The sequence below is a fragment of the Leucopleurus acutus genome (assembly GCF_964270905.1).
Source record: "Leucopleurus acutus genome assembly, chromosome: 11".
Lineage (NCBI taxonomy): Eukaryota > Metazoa > Chordata > Mammalia > Artiodactyla > Delphinidae > Leucopleurus > Leucopleurus acutus.
In genome coordinates, this window is record NC_139152.1 from 76,656,874 (window position 1) to 76,669,234 (window position 12,361).

Here is a 12,361-nt window from a genome sequence, read left to right on the forward strand (position 1 = left end):
CCAGTTCTTGTTTCATTTATCCCCACCATTCTTTGTTGTTGCTGTTGTCATTGAAATATTTTAAAGAAAATCCCTGGCATTTGACTCTTAAATATATCTGTCTGAATATCTAAAATATAAGGATTTTAAAAATTAATGTTACCCTCATATCATTCTTTCACCTATCCAAGTTAGCAATAATTTGTTAATATCATCTGATGCCCATTCACATATAATTTCAAAATATCTTTAACAGTTTGTTCAAATCTGCATCAAACAAGTTCTATATAGTGGATTTAGTTGTTATTTCTATTCTCTATAATCTATAACAATTTCTTCACTTTGTATTATTCATTTATTTGTTGAAAAAATCAGGTTATTTTGTCCTGTAGAATTTCTTATGTTCTGGACTTGGCTGATTGTATCATTTATTATGTTCCTCTATCTCCTCAAAACTGGAAGTCAGAGCTAGAGTTTTGGTTGAATTCAGATCCTTTCTTTTTTTTCTTTTTCTTTTTTGGCAAGAATGTTTTACAGGTGGCTCTGTACACTTCATATTGTATCACAGCAAATGCACATAGAGCCTGTTTACCCCACTTTTAGTGATATTTACATTGCTTAGTGGATTCAAATTCTCTTAGCCTAATCTCCCAAATTTATACTTTCTTATCGACTTTTCACCTAATGGTTTTAGTAGTGATTGGTGATCACTGCCTAGATCCACTATTTCATTAGAGATTTTAAAGTGGTGATGTTGTAATTGCATAATAACATTGTTTTATTAGATCTGTTTCTTCTATAATAAAGCAATTTTCACCTACCACCTTGCTTCTTATTTTGAAAAATGTCAAAGTTACAAAGTTATGAACACCCATACATGCTCACTTAGATTCACCAGTTGCTAACATTTTGCCACATTTGCTTTATCACTCTCATTCTATGTACTTATTTTTTGCTGTTTCATTCCAATTAGATTACAGACATTATGATACTTCACTGTTAAACACTTGAGCCTGTCTCTCCTAATAACAAGGACATCCTCCTCATAGCCACAATTACTGCATTCAATACATTTAACATTGTTGCAATATCATTTAATACAGAATTCAAGAAAAATTTTCCCAGTTTTCCCCAGAATGATCTTTATAGTATATATATTTTTAATCCAGAATTCTATTAAGGTATATGCATTGCAGTGTTATCATGTCTGGTAATTTTCTATTTCTCTCCTTTCTACATTTATTAGCTGGCATTCTTTTGTATTCTTTCCCCCCATCACCACCATTATTCTTTTAGATGCTGAAATTGTCCCAGATTTGTCCAATGGGAGCCCCTATAGTCTGGTTTCTGCATAATTTTGACATTGTCCCATTGACCTTTGAGTACTTCCTTACTTTGTGGCACAAGTGGTTCTAGGCTCACCTTGTACTTTTTCTGTCTCAGACCTAGAATCAGCTATTTCTCCAAGGAACCCTGGTTCTTCTAAATGAAAAATGATATTTAAAAACCAGTATCTGGTTTCTAGTTGTGCTCGTTGCTAATGGGATGTCACTATTTCTAGACACTTTCAGTGCAAAGAGCCAAGAAGTGTAATTTTTCAAGAAATCATGAGTTCAGACTAATACCTCCAATTCAAATCCAATATCATAGAAATCTTCCTCTCTTTCCCCATTTCATATTTTTATCTTCTCCCAGAGTGAGAACTCTAGTTTCCAAAATGGTTAAGATATTTTCTCATTTGCTATATGCTTCAACACACACAAAATAATCTCAGTATTACTTACTACATAAATAAAAACTAAGTAAAATAAAATATTTATTTAAAGTTCTTTCTGTTCATAGAATATACTCTATGAAGGTATATTAAAAATGTACTTGAATTAATTCCATTTTCTATGTAGTTATATTTGATGTACAATTTTATTATTATTATTATTACGTTTTTGGCTGTGCTGCACAGATTGTGGGATCTCAGTTCCCCAACCAGGGATTGAACCCGGGACAAAGCAGTGAAAGCACCAAATCCTAACCACTAGACCATCAGGGAACTCCCTTGATGTACAATTTGATATACAATTAGGTTCATTTGTTTCTGTTTACACTCAATTTTAATGTTTGCCTTTTTTTATTCTTTGGACTTAAAGGATTTAATTTTATTTTTTAAATATGCATAATTTTTACATGGTTCAAAAGTCAAAACTGTATAAAAAGGTAAACTCAGAGAAATCTCACTTCCATTCCTATCCTTTCTACCCTTATCATCTGTAACCCTCCTAGGTGGCTATTTTTATGAGCTTGTAGATTATCCTTAACATATTTATTTTTGCAAATGTAAGAAACTATTTTCCCTTTTTTATCATTGTTATATATTTTGAAATTTAAGAAAGTTTATATTTTTACTGTGGTGGTTACCTTCATATTAATATTTTGTTTTTTTAATGGTCATAATCCCATTTTTCCTTACATGGACTTCTACAATTGCTTTAGACTTTTATCTGGTATCTTTTGACTCCCACTTATATTATGCATTACCTACGTGCCAGTCAATGGTCTTATCTTCCCTTTCTCTTCTCCATTGCTTTTAGTTGTGTTATTTCTAATTTATCAGAATGTTTAATATTTACATGTTATTCTTCCACTTTTTCCCCATCTGTATTTAAGTCTTAGACCTACATTTAAGTGTAATCAGTGCTCATTATCAGTGCTTTTGCTGCTGTTTCCTCAGTCATCTCTTGATAGGACACAGGTCATCACCCAGGAGATTTCTTATGATGGGATCATGATTATATATATTCTGACTTCTCAAATCTTTAAAGCTATCTGCCTGTAGTCTTGATAGTTAAAGAACTGCTGGGCTAGAAAACACAGCCTGTTGGTTTTTGGGTTTTTTTTGGTCACACTGTCTGGCATGCAGGATCTTTCCCAACCAGGGATCGAACCCATGCCCCCTGCAGTGGAAGCGCGGAGTGTTAACCACTGGACTGCCAGGGAAGTCCAACACAGCCTCGTTTTTAAAAGTGGAAATGGAAACAACTTGAGTAAGCAACAATCAGGGACTGGATAAATAGATAAATTATGCTCAGTTAAATAATGGAATCCTGGTTTATACAGCCATTGTACATGCTACAATCACTGTGGAAAAGTATAAAATTATACATAAAACCTAGCATGATCAAATTTGTATTTTTAAAGTATAGGGATGCTATAAATGTGTGTGCACATGTATTTAGCAAAACGCAGGTCGTGATACACAAAAAAGTTAACAGTAATTTCCTCTGATTAATAGAATTATTGGTGATGTTTAGATTTTCCTTTGTGTGTGTATGTTTTTTTTTTAATTTTTCAAAGTGTAGCATTTGTAGAATTGAAGGGAATATGATATTAATAATGATTTTTAAAAGCTAAGCAAAGAGGGCTTCCCTGGTGGCGCAGTGGTTGAGAATCTGCCTGCTAATGCAGGGGACACGGGTTCGAGCCCTGGTCTGGGAGGATCCCACATGCCGCGGAGCAACTGGGCCCGTGAGCCACAATTACTGAGCCTGCGCGTCTGGAGCCTGTGCTCCGCAACAAGAGAGGCCGCGATAGTGAGAGGCCCGCGCACCGCGATGAAGAGTGGCCCCTGCTTGCCACAACTAGAGAAAGCCCTCGCACAGAAACGAAGACCCAACACAGCCAAAAATAAATAAATTAATTAATTAATTTAAAAAAAAAAAAAGCTAAGCAAAGAGTTAAATTTTCAAGTTTTATTTATTTATTTATTTATTTTTTAACATCTTTACTGGAGTTTAATTGCTTTACAATGGTGTGTTAGTTTCTGCTGTGTAACAAAGTGAATCAGCTATACATATATCCCCATATCTCTTCCCTCTTGCGTCTCCCTCCCACCCTCCCTATCCCACCCCTCTAGGTGGTCACAAAGCACCGAGCTGATCTCCCTGTGCTATGCAGCTGCTTCCCACTAGCTATCTGTTTTACATTTGGTAGTATATATATGACCATGCCACTCTTTCACTTCGTCCCAGCTTACCCTTCCCCCTCCCCGTGTCCTCAAGTCCATTCTCTACGTCAAGTTTTATTTTTAATGTGTTGGTTTTAATCAATACCACAAGACACAGTGTACCAAGGAGAGAGCAGCATGATCTAATTAGCAAGCTCAGAACAGCCTAGGCTGGTCTCCTGTGCTAGGACCCCCTCCTGTGCTAGGTGCTCAATCATTGTTTGCTGGTGATGAAGAAACTAAAATTAGTCATTCCTGGGCAGAGTCATTTTGGGCAATAGAGTTAACTTTTTGGAATATAGCTCCTGTCTTCCACGGTTGTGCTGAGGATGAAATAAAGTGGTATACATGTAAAACTGCCAGTCTTGGGTCTGGTGTATAGTAAGTAGTCCTATCACTTCATCTCAGAGGGGGAGATAAGATTATTAGCCCCATTATTAGCCCCTTTTTCTGGATAAATAATAGGGATATATTCAGCTTTATTTATTTTGAAGAATAGAAAAACAATATGAGCAGAGAGCCAGTGAAAAGAGCCTCAGGCAGCGTATAAGTGTGTTATACACACTTATACGCTGGGGGGAAACACAAGGGGGAAAAGAGAAAGATCAGAGAAACAGACATAAAGAGAGAGACAAGGCAAGACAGAAACAGCTTAGAGATCATCAGAATCTATAATAGTTAGGGCTTCTGCTTGCTTATGAGTAAGAGTGGAGGAAATCTGTGCCCCCAAATTGTAACTGTGCTGTTATAACACTATCTACAATAGCCAGGACATGGAAGCTACCTAAGTGTCCATCAACAGATGAATGGATAAAGAAGCTGTGGCACATATATACAGTGGCATATTACTGAACCATAAAAAGAAACAAAACTGAGTTATTTGTAGTGAGGTGGATGGACCTAGAGTCTGTCATACAGAGTGACGTAAGTCAGAAAGAGAAAAACAAATACCGTATGCTAACACATATATATAGAATCTAAAAAAAAAAAAAAAAGGGTTCTGAAGAACCTAGGGACAGGACAGGAATAAAGATGCAGACGTAGAGAATGGACTTGAGGACACAGGGAGGGGGAAGGGTAAGCTGGGATGAAGTGAGAGAGTGGCATGGACATATATACACTACCAAATGTAAAATAGCTAGTGGGAAGCAGCTGCATAGCACAGGGAGATCAGCTTGGTGCTTTGTGACCACTTAGAGGGGTGGGATAGGGAGGGTGGGAGGGAGATGCAAGAGGGAGGAGATATAGGGATATATGTATACATAATAGCTGATTCACTTTGTTGTACAGCAGAAGCTAACACAACATTGTAAAGCAATTATACTCCAATGAAGATTAAAAAAAAAAAAAAGAAAGCAATGGAGTATACACCCACTTCTTTAAGTAACTGTTATAGGATAGTAAACTCATCACCGGTTTTATAATAGCTGTCCCTCCCCAGGGCTGACCACAAACGCACCCCAGAGTAACTGAATCAGAATCTGAAAGAGGAATGCCAGGCCTAGAACGTTTTAAAAACATCTCTTCAAGTAATTATGATGGCTAGCCAGGTTTAGGAACTACTGGCCTGTACATAGGACCACCATCTCTCCCATCTACGAGGACAGTCCCAGAATAACTATTACCAGACCCCCCCTTCTCTTACAAAAATCTGTCTGCAGAGATGAACATTATGTGCTTTCCTACATGTACCTCACCCTCCCTTAAGGTGCTCTCAGTGAAGGTGGTGGTCACTTAATTCACCCAACAGTGATGACCTTGTTGTAGCCTTTCTTTCATTCTATGACTAAAGACAAGACTTAGAGAAAAACTACCTCTTGATCTTAAATCCACATTAAAATATCAACCAATAGGCCAATTCTCCCTGAGAATGGAATCTGATGAGTGGAGAAGACAAAAGCATAACTTTACGTGGGGAAAGAGAATGGGAAACCTGGAGCATCTCAAGGACAATTGCTTCTGCTCCCTCACCATTTGGTCCAAGTCAGTTGGGAGAGCCAGAAATGAGTATGAATTCTACTTTATCGGCTGGTTACTTAAAACCTTTTGCTCATTTCTTCTTTACCTCTTTTTGGACCCCAATTTCTAGAAGAGTCAAAATAAGAAAATCATTTAATAGTGAGGTAATATTGTATGTGAACTACTGAGAAACCAATCAATACTCCCCATGGAGTTAATGTGTCATCCAATTTTGAGTGTTACCTTCTTCTGATTTAATCTTAATCTGTTAAATATCAAATATCATGTCAAAAAAGGGCATACAAAGATAAAAATTAGAACTGGAGCATTCTTAAAAGTACTCACATTATTGGGACTTCCCTGGCGGTCCAGTGGTTAAGACTCTGTGCGTCCAATGCAGGGGGTGCGGATTGGATGCCTGGTCAGGGAGTTAAGATCCCACATGCCGTGTGGCATGGCTAAAAAAATAAAATAAAATAAATTTTAAAAAAGTATTCACATTAAGAGAAAATATTTCAGGCCACAAGCCTTAGTACACTCCAGTATTCCCCATTATATCTGCCATTACATCCCTGGGGTACCCATTTTCTTGTGCCCCAAACAGCTCTCCTTGTCCATATACTCCAGACCTTTTCATCCTTCCTGTCTTGGCTTATCCTATTCCTAATGGGGACCTTTTCCACAGAAAGGGTTTTCAGTTACTTTACTCTAAATTAATATTCAAGTTCCCAAATTACAAATGTAAAAACCTGGTTTTCATTACTTTCAGTCCAAACTACGACTCTATAAAACTAGTAAAATAAAAAAATCACTTTCAAATTTTCTCTGACAAGTTTCCAGAAACTCTTGTTGACAGACTAAACTGCTTAGATAATCAGTTCTATCTATAAACTTCATCAATTAAATAGTCTTAATTTTAAACTGCATTTATAAGTGTAATATACTCAAACTAACTTTTACGTGCCTCTACTGTCTTACAGGACAAATTTATGACCGTAACAAAAAAAAGCTTCCCTAGCACTTAAAGCTCTCTTGTTGCAACTCTAATCAAATAAACTTAAAAATATAATAAATTGAGGTCTTCCCTGGTGGCACAGTGGTTAAGAATCTGCCTGTCAAGGCAGGGGACACGGGTTCGAGCCCTGTTCTGGAAAGATCCCCCATGCCGCGGAGCAACTAAGCCCGTGTGCCACAACTATTGAGCCTGCGCTCTAGAGCCTGCGAGCCATAGCTACTGAAGCCCGCGCACCTAGAACCCGTGCTCCATAACAAGAGAAGCCTCTGCAATGAGAAGCCCGCACACCGCATCAAAGAGTAATCCCCGCTCGCCGCAACTAGAGAAAGCCAGAGCGCAGCAACAAAGACCCAACACAGCCAAAAATAAATAAATAAATAATACATTTATTAATATATATATATATGTAATAAATTGAGTTCTCAAATATTCCAGTTCTGTTTACAAACTCAATCAACATCTCATATACCTTTCAACTCAGAATCTCAAGATTAAAATGTTAACCATTTTATATTGAGATCACAGTGACAGGCTTTGAGGATACAAGTATGCTACATTCTCTTGAAATAACAAACATACTGGCCCTTTTTAGAGAAGCTTAATTTGGGTAGATGGAATTCAGCAACCCCTAGTCTAGGATGGATTCAACCAATCTCTTTACTGCCTGATTGAATTCTGCATTCTTTTCATACTCTTTTTGTCCAGCTCTGTCCACAAAAGCCCCCATCTGTCTAAAAACCATCAGCCTTTCTTTATTTAGTCCAAAATTTAACTGAATCATAGTTTCTCCTTAAGGTTTATGTGCTAGACCCTAAAAATCCTTTTGAAATGCATATATACTAACTTGGATGGAAATCACATCACAGCTTTAATCCTCATAACACCACTGTCACCACACACACATTGGTTTAGATTACTCAAGAAGAAGCATGATGAGGTAACAGGCGATTAGGCAATGAGTTTCAATGTCTCTTAAAAACATTTTTTGTTGATATTTGTTTAGAATGCTCTGTGGAAAGAACAGAGATCTTTTCGTAAGCCGTTTTTGAAAGGCTTGTCTCCAAGGCAGTTACAAACTCAAGACATTGCTAGGAGAAATTCTGTTGTATGAAGACAGAGCTGGAAGGTGTTTGATGATCATTTGGTCCAACCCCATGCTGTACAAAGATAACTGAGTTCCAAAGAAAGGGGACAAGAGGGGAGGCTCCTTTACTGAATATCCTCTATGTTCCAAGCACTGTGCAAGTGAACCCTCTATAAGATGCACAGAGTGGCACGTCATAGCCCTTTTCTACTCTTTCCCCCTCCGACAGGCACACAGATGTTCCCATGCTCCTCGGGTTTGCCTGTCACCTTGTCTTGCATCAGTGTGGCCTTGCCCTCCATCAAGTCAATGGAAGTAATCAGCCATTCACTACTTCAGATTTCTAACCCAGCCTCACATGTACCCAAATACCCTGTGAACGGAAGTCAAATTGTGATGAACAGAGAGTTGAAAAGGAGATGAGTAAGTAGGGACTCTCTTTCCAGAAATTTAGAGAAGGGGAAGGAGTGAGATTGAACAGAAGCTGGGGTAGGGATGCAGGGTCAGGGGAAGGATGGAGAATGGAGAGAGTTGAGCATGTTCACAGGGAAAAGGAAGAGGGTGAAGATGCATGGCAGAGAGGGAATGATTGACAGAGCAAGACCCCAGAGAAGTGGCAGGGGACACAGGTTGAAGTATTAAATTTGAAAGAATGAGAGATGCTTCATTCTCCAAAACAGGAGGAAAGAAGGCAGAGATGGGGACTAATGCTGCTGAAGCTGTTAATAAGAAAATGGTTCAGATGATCACCCTAGGGTTAGGGTTAAGTGAGGAAGGGGATATAGACTGGGTGGACATGATGGTCCAGGCTCTAAACACCTTCATGAACTAACTAATAGGGGTGAGGGAATGATGAGCTAGAAGGACATTGGAGTTTGAGATTTCGGGATAGGGCCATCCTGAGTGATGACACAGCAGGGTAGGGCTGCTGAAAGACCAGCATGGTGAAGTAGAGGCCAAGTGGAAAACACTGGGTTTGAAGCTAAAGATCAGAGGAGCCAGTGGGTTCAGGAGGGTCATCTTTTGGACACTGGAGTTGGCAGAAGCTGGGGGACAGAGAGGTCATGGGCCAGCTGCCAAAATCCTCTGTGAACACAGAGACCGATCAGCAGATTGACACATGACAGGGATGATATGGGGATGAGAGGTGAGCCTCAAAGCCAAAGGGAATTTTCTGCAAGAGGGGTGGAACTGCAGCCTGGCAACAGCTTTGGAGAGCAAAGGAGACACTAATTCCCAACTCCCAGCCTGAGGGGCAGAAGGTAGGTAGAAGTGAGCCCCCTTCCCTTGAAAAGGATAAAAGAAAAGCAGGAACCTCAGGAGAGACCCAGGCCTCAGCTGACAACAGAAAATATCAGAAACATTTTTTTTGAGGGGGGCTGTGTTGGGTTTTTGCTGCTGGGCACGGGCTTTAGCTGCATTGAGCAGGGGGCTACTCTTTGTTGTGGTGCGTGGGCTTCTCATTGCAGTGGCTTCACTTGTTGCGGAGCGTGGGCTCTAGGTGCGCAGGCTTCAGTAGTTGTGGCTCGCGGGCTCTAGAGCACAGGTTCAGTAGTTGTGGTGCATGGGGTTAATTGCTCCATGGCATGTGGGATCTTCCCAGACCAGGGATGGAGCCCGTGTCCCTTGCATTGGCAGGTGGGTTCTTAACCACTGCGCCACCAGGGAAGTCCTAGGTGAAACATTTTGTAGAAATGTTAAGGATACAGGGACTCTGTTTATCATTGAATAGGGTTCCAGAGGGCATGGTTGGAAAGTTAAGGGAGAGAGGCAGGGGATAAAGACAACAAAGCATCTGGGGATGATACTGTAAAATAGAACAAAGACTAAAGAGGTCTGTATTCAAGGCAGGAGCTAAGGATGAGAGGGACAGGAGGCAGAGAGACCTCTGACCTCAACTTACTAGCTGTGTGACCTTACGTGAGTTACTTGTTCTCTCTGTGCTTCAGTTTCATCATTGTAAAATGAGGATGATACTGGTATTTACCTCATAAATTTGTTGTTGCTGTGAGGATTAAATGTGTTAATGTATGTAAAATACTTAGAAAATTGATCAGCTCATAGTCAGTCCTGAAGAAGCATTTCCTTCAGAAGGAAAAAGATTCCCATGCCACAGTTTCCCTTTCACGAAGGACATCTAGCTATATCAAACCTTGAACAATGCACCTTCACTTCCTGTCACTTACATTCAGCAAAAAATGCAAGTATACAAAAAAAAAAAAATCTGTCAGTCACTGATGGATTCAATTTCTTACAAACATATGATATGACAATTAACCATTATCTGTCCCTTGAAAGGAAGGAAAGAGAATGAAAAAAGTTGGTTGAAGACAGTAAGAATGTAGAGTTATAAATGTTAAAGACAGTCAATCGTTATATCTAATATACAACTCAACAACAACAAAAATCAAATAACCAGATTAAAAAGTGGGCAAAGGAGGGCTTCTCTGGTGGCACAGTGGTTGAGCGTCCGCCTGCCGATGCAGGGGACACGGGTTCGTTTCCCGGTCCGCGAAGATCCCACATGCCACAGAGCGGCTGGGCCCGTGAGCCATGGCCGCTGGGCCTGCCGTCCGGAGCCTGTGCTCCGCAACGGGAGAGGCCACAACAGTGAGAGGCCCGTGTACTGCAAAAAAAAAAAAAAAAAAAAAAAAAAAAGGGGCAAAGGACTTGGATAGACATTTTTCCAAAGATGATACACAAATGGACAATAAGCCCATGAAAAGATGCTCAACATCATTAATCATCAGAGAAATGCAAATCAAGACCACAATGTGTTAACACCTCACACCCACTAAAATGTCAACTATCAAAAAAACAGAAAATAGCAAGTGTTAATGAGGATGTAGATAAATTGGAACACTTGTGCTCAGCTAGTGGGAATGTAAAATGAGTGGCCACCTTAGAAAACATGACAGTTCCTCAAAAAATTAAAAATAGAACATGTGACCCAGAAATTACATATATATATATATATGTCCAATTACATATATATAAATAAATATACAGTTTATATTACATATATTTATATATATATTTTTATATATTACCCAGAAATTACATATATATAAATATATACACATATATATATTTCCAAAAGAAAGCAGGGGCTTGAACAGACACTTGAACACCAGTGTTCATAGCGGCATAATTCACAATAGCCAAGAGGTGGAAACAACCCAAATGTCTGTCAACAGATGGATGGATAAACAAAATATGATATCTGCATACAAAGGAATATAATTCAGCCTTTAAAAGAAAAGGAAATTCTGACATATGCCACAACATGGATGAACCTTGAAGGCATTATTTAAATGAAATAGATAGTCACAAAAAACAATAGATATCGTATGATCCCACTTATATGAGGTATCTAAAATAGTCAGATTCACAGAACAGAAAGTAGAATGGTGGTTACCAGGGGCTGGGAGGAGTGGGGAAAGGGGAGTTGCTGTTCAATCGTATAGAGTTCAGTTTTCAAGATGAAGAAGTTCTGGAGATCTGTTTCACAAAAATGCGAATATACTAAACCCAACTGAACTGTACACTTAAAAACGGTTCAGATGGTAAATTTTATGTTGTGTTTTTTACCACGATTAAAAAAAGAAAAAAGAATAATCTAGTAACCCCCCAAATATACACAATTTAATGATGAATAAAGTAAAGCCCAGAGAAGGTAACAGACTCATGCACGGTCACACAGCTCACAGAGGCAGAACTGAGAACAGAACCATGATTGACCCCAGCTGCAGGGGTCCTTCCATTACATCGTGCTCTCTACATGAGGTGCTGAGATAGTGGAAAGGATGACACACTTGATTTATCAGTAGTGACAGTGACAGTCCGATGAACCTGAAAGGGATAAAGATTCTACTCAGTGAGTATAAATGCTCATGTGCCTGTGCCTATTCTCCAAATCTCGTCAGGATTATTCCAACCAGCAGGTCTGAGAGCCCACACTGGAAATTTCAAGGTACTCACAGCTTCTCTCTCATCTGCGGCAGGCCTGAAAGCAGATGAGAGCAGCTTTTCTGTTCCTGGGCTGTTCCCCCTATAATTTAGAAGCCCAGACAGTTACACGAAAAACAGGAAGAAAAACTCAGAGGCCCACTTAAAATCAAGTTCAATGTAGGGTCTCCAACATGCTGGAGTGAAGCTGCTAGTTAAAACTGGCTACTTTGAAACTGGTTCACTCACTCCTGTCTGGACTCAGAGAGGAAGTCTTTTTCCCATTTAGGAGTTTTCCTTTAGCTCCTTATTCCAAAGTCCATAAAGGAGAGAACAGGAAAGGCTGGCCCCAGCTCAAGAAGCAGAGATGAAAACCAGA

The 12,361-nt window shown here is 39.3% G+C and overlaps 1 protein-coding gene across 2 annotated transcripts in view; it reads right to left on the reverse strand.

Moving 5' to 3' along the window:
* Positions 1 to 12,361, reverse strand: part of EEA1 (early endosome antigen 1) — a 271,730-nt gene that overhangs the window by 235,147 nt on the left and 24,222 nt on the right. For both annotated transcript variants that reach the window (XM_082851184.1, XM_082851183.1), the window contains exon 2: positions 6,281 to 6,393. The gene's annotated coding sequence lies outside the window, so the exon portion shown is untranslated. The remainder of the gene's footprint in view (positions 1 to 6,280; positions 6,394 to 12,361) is intronic.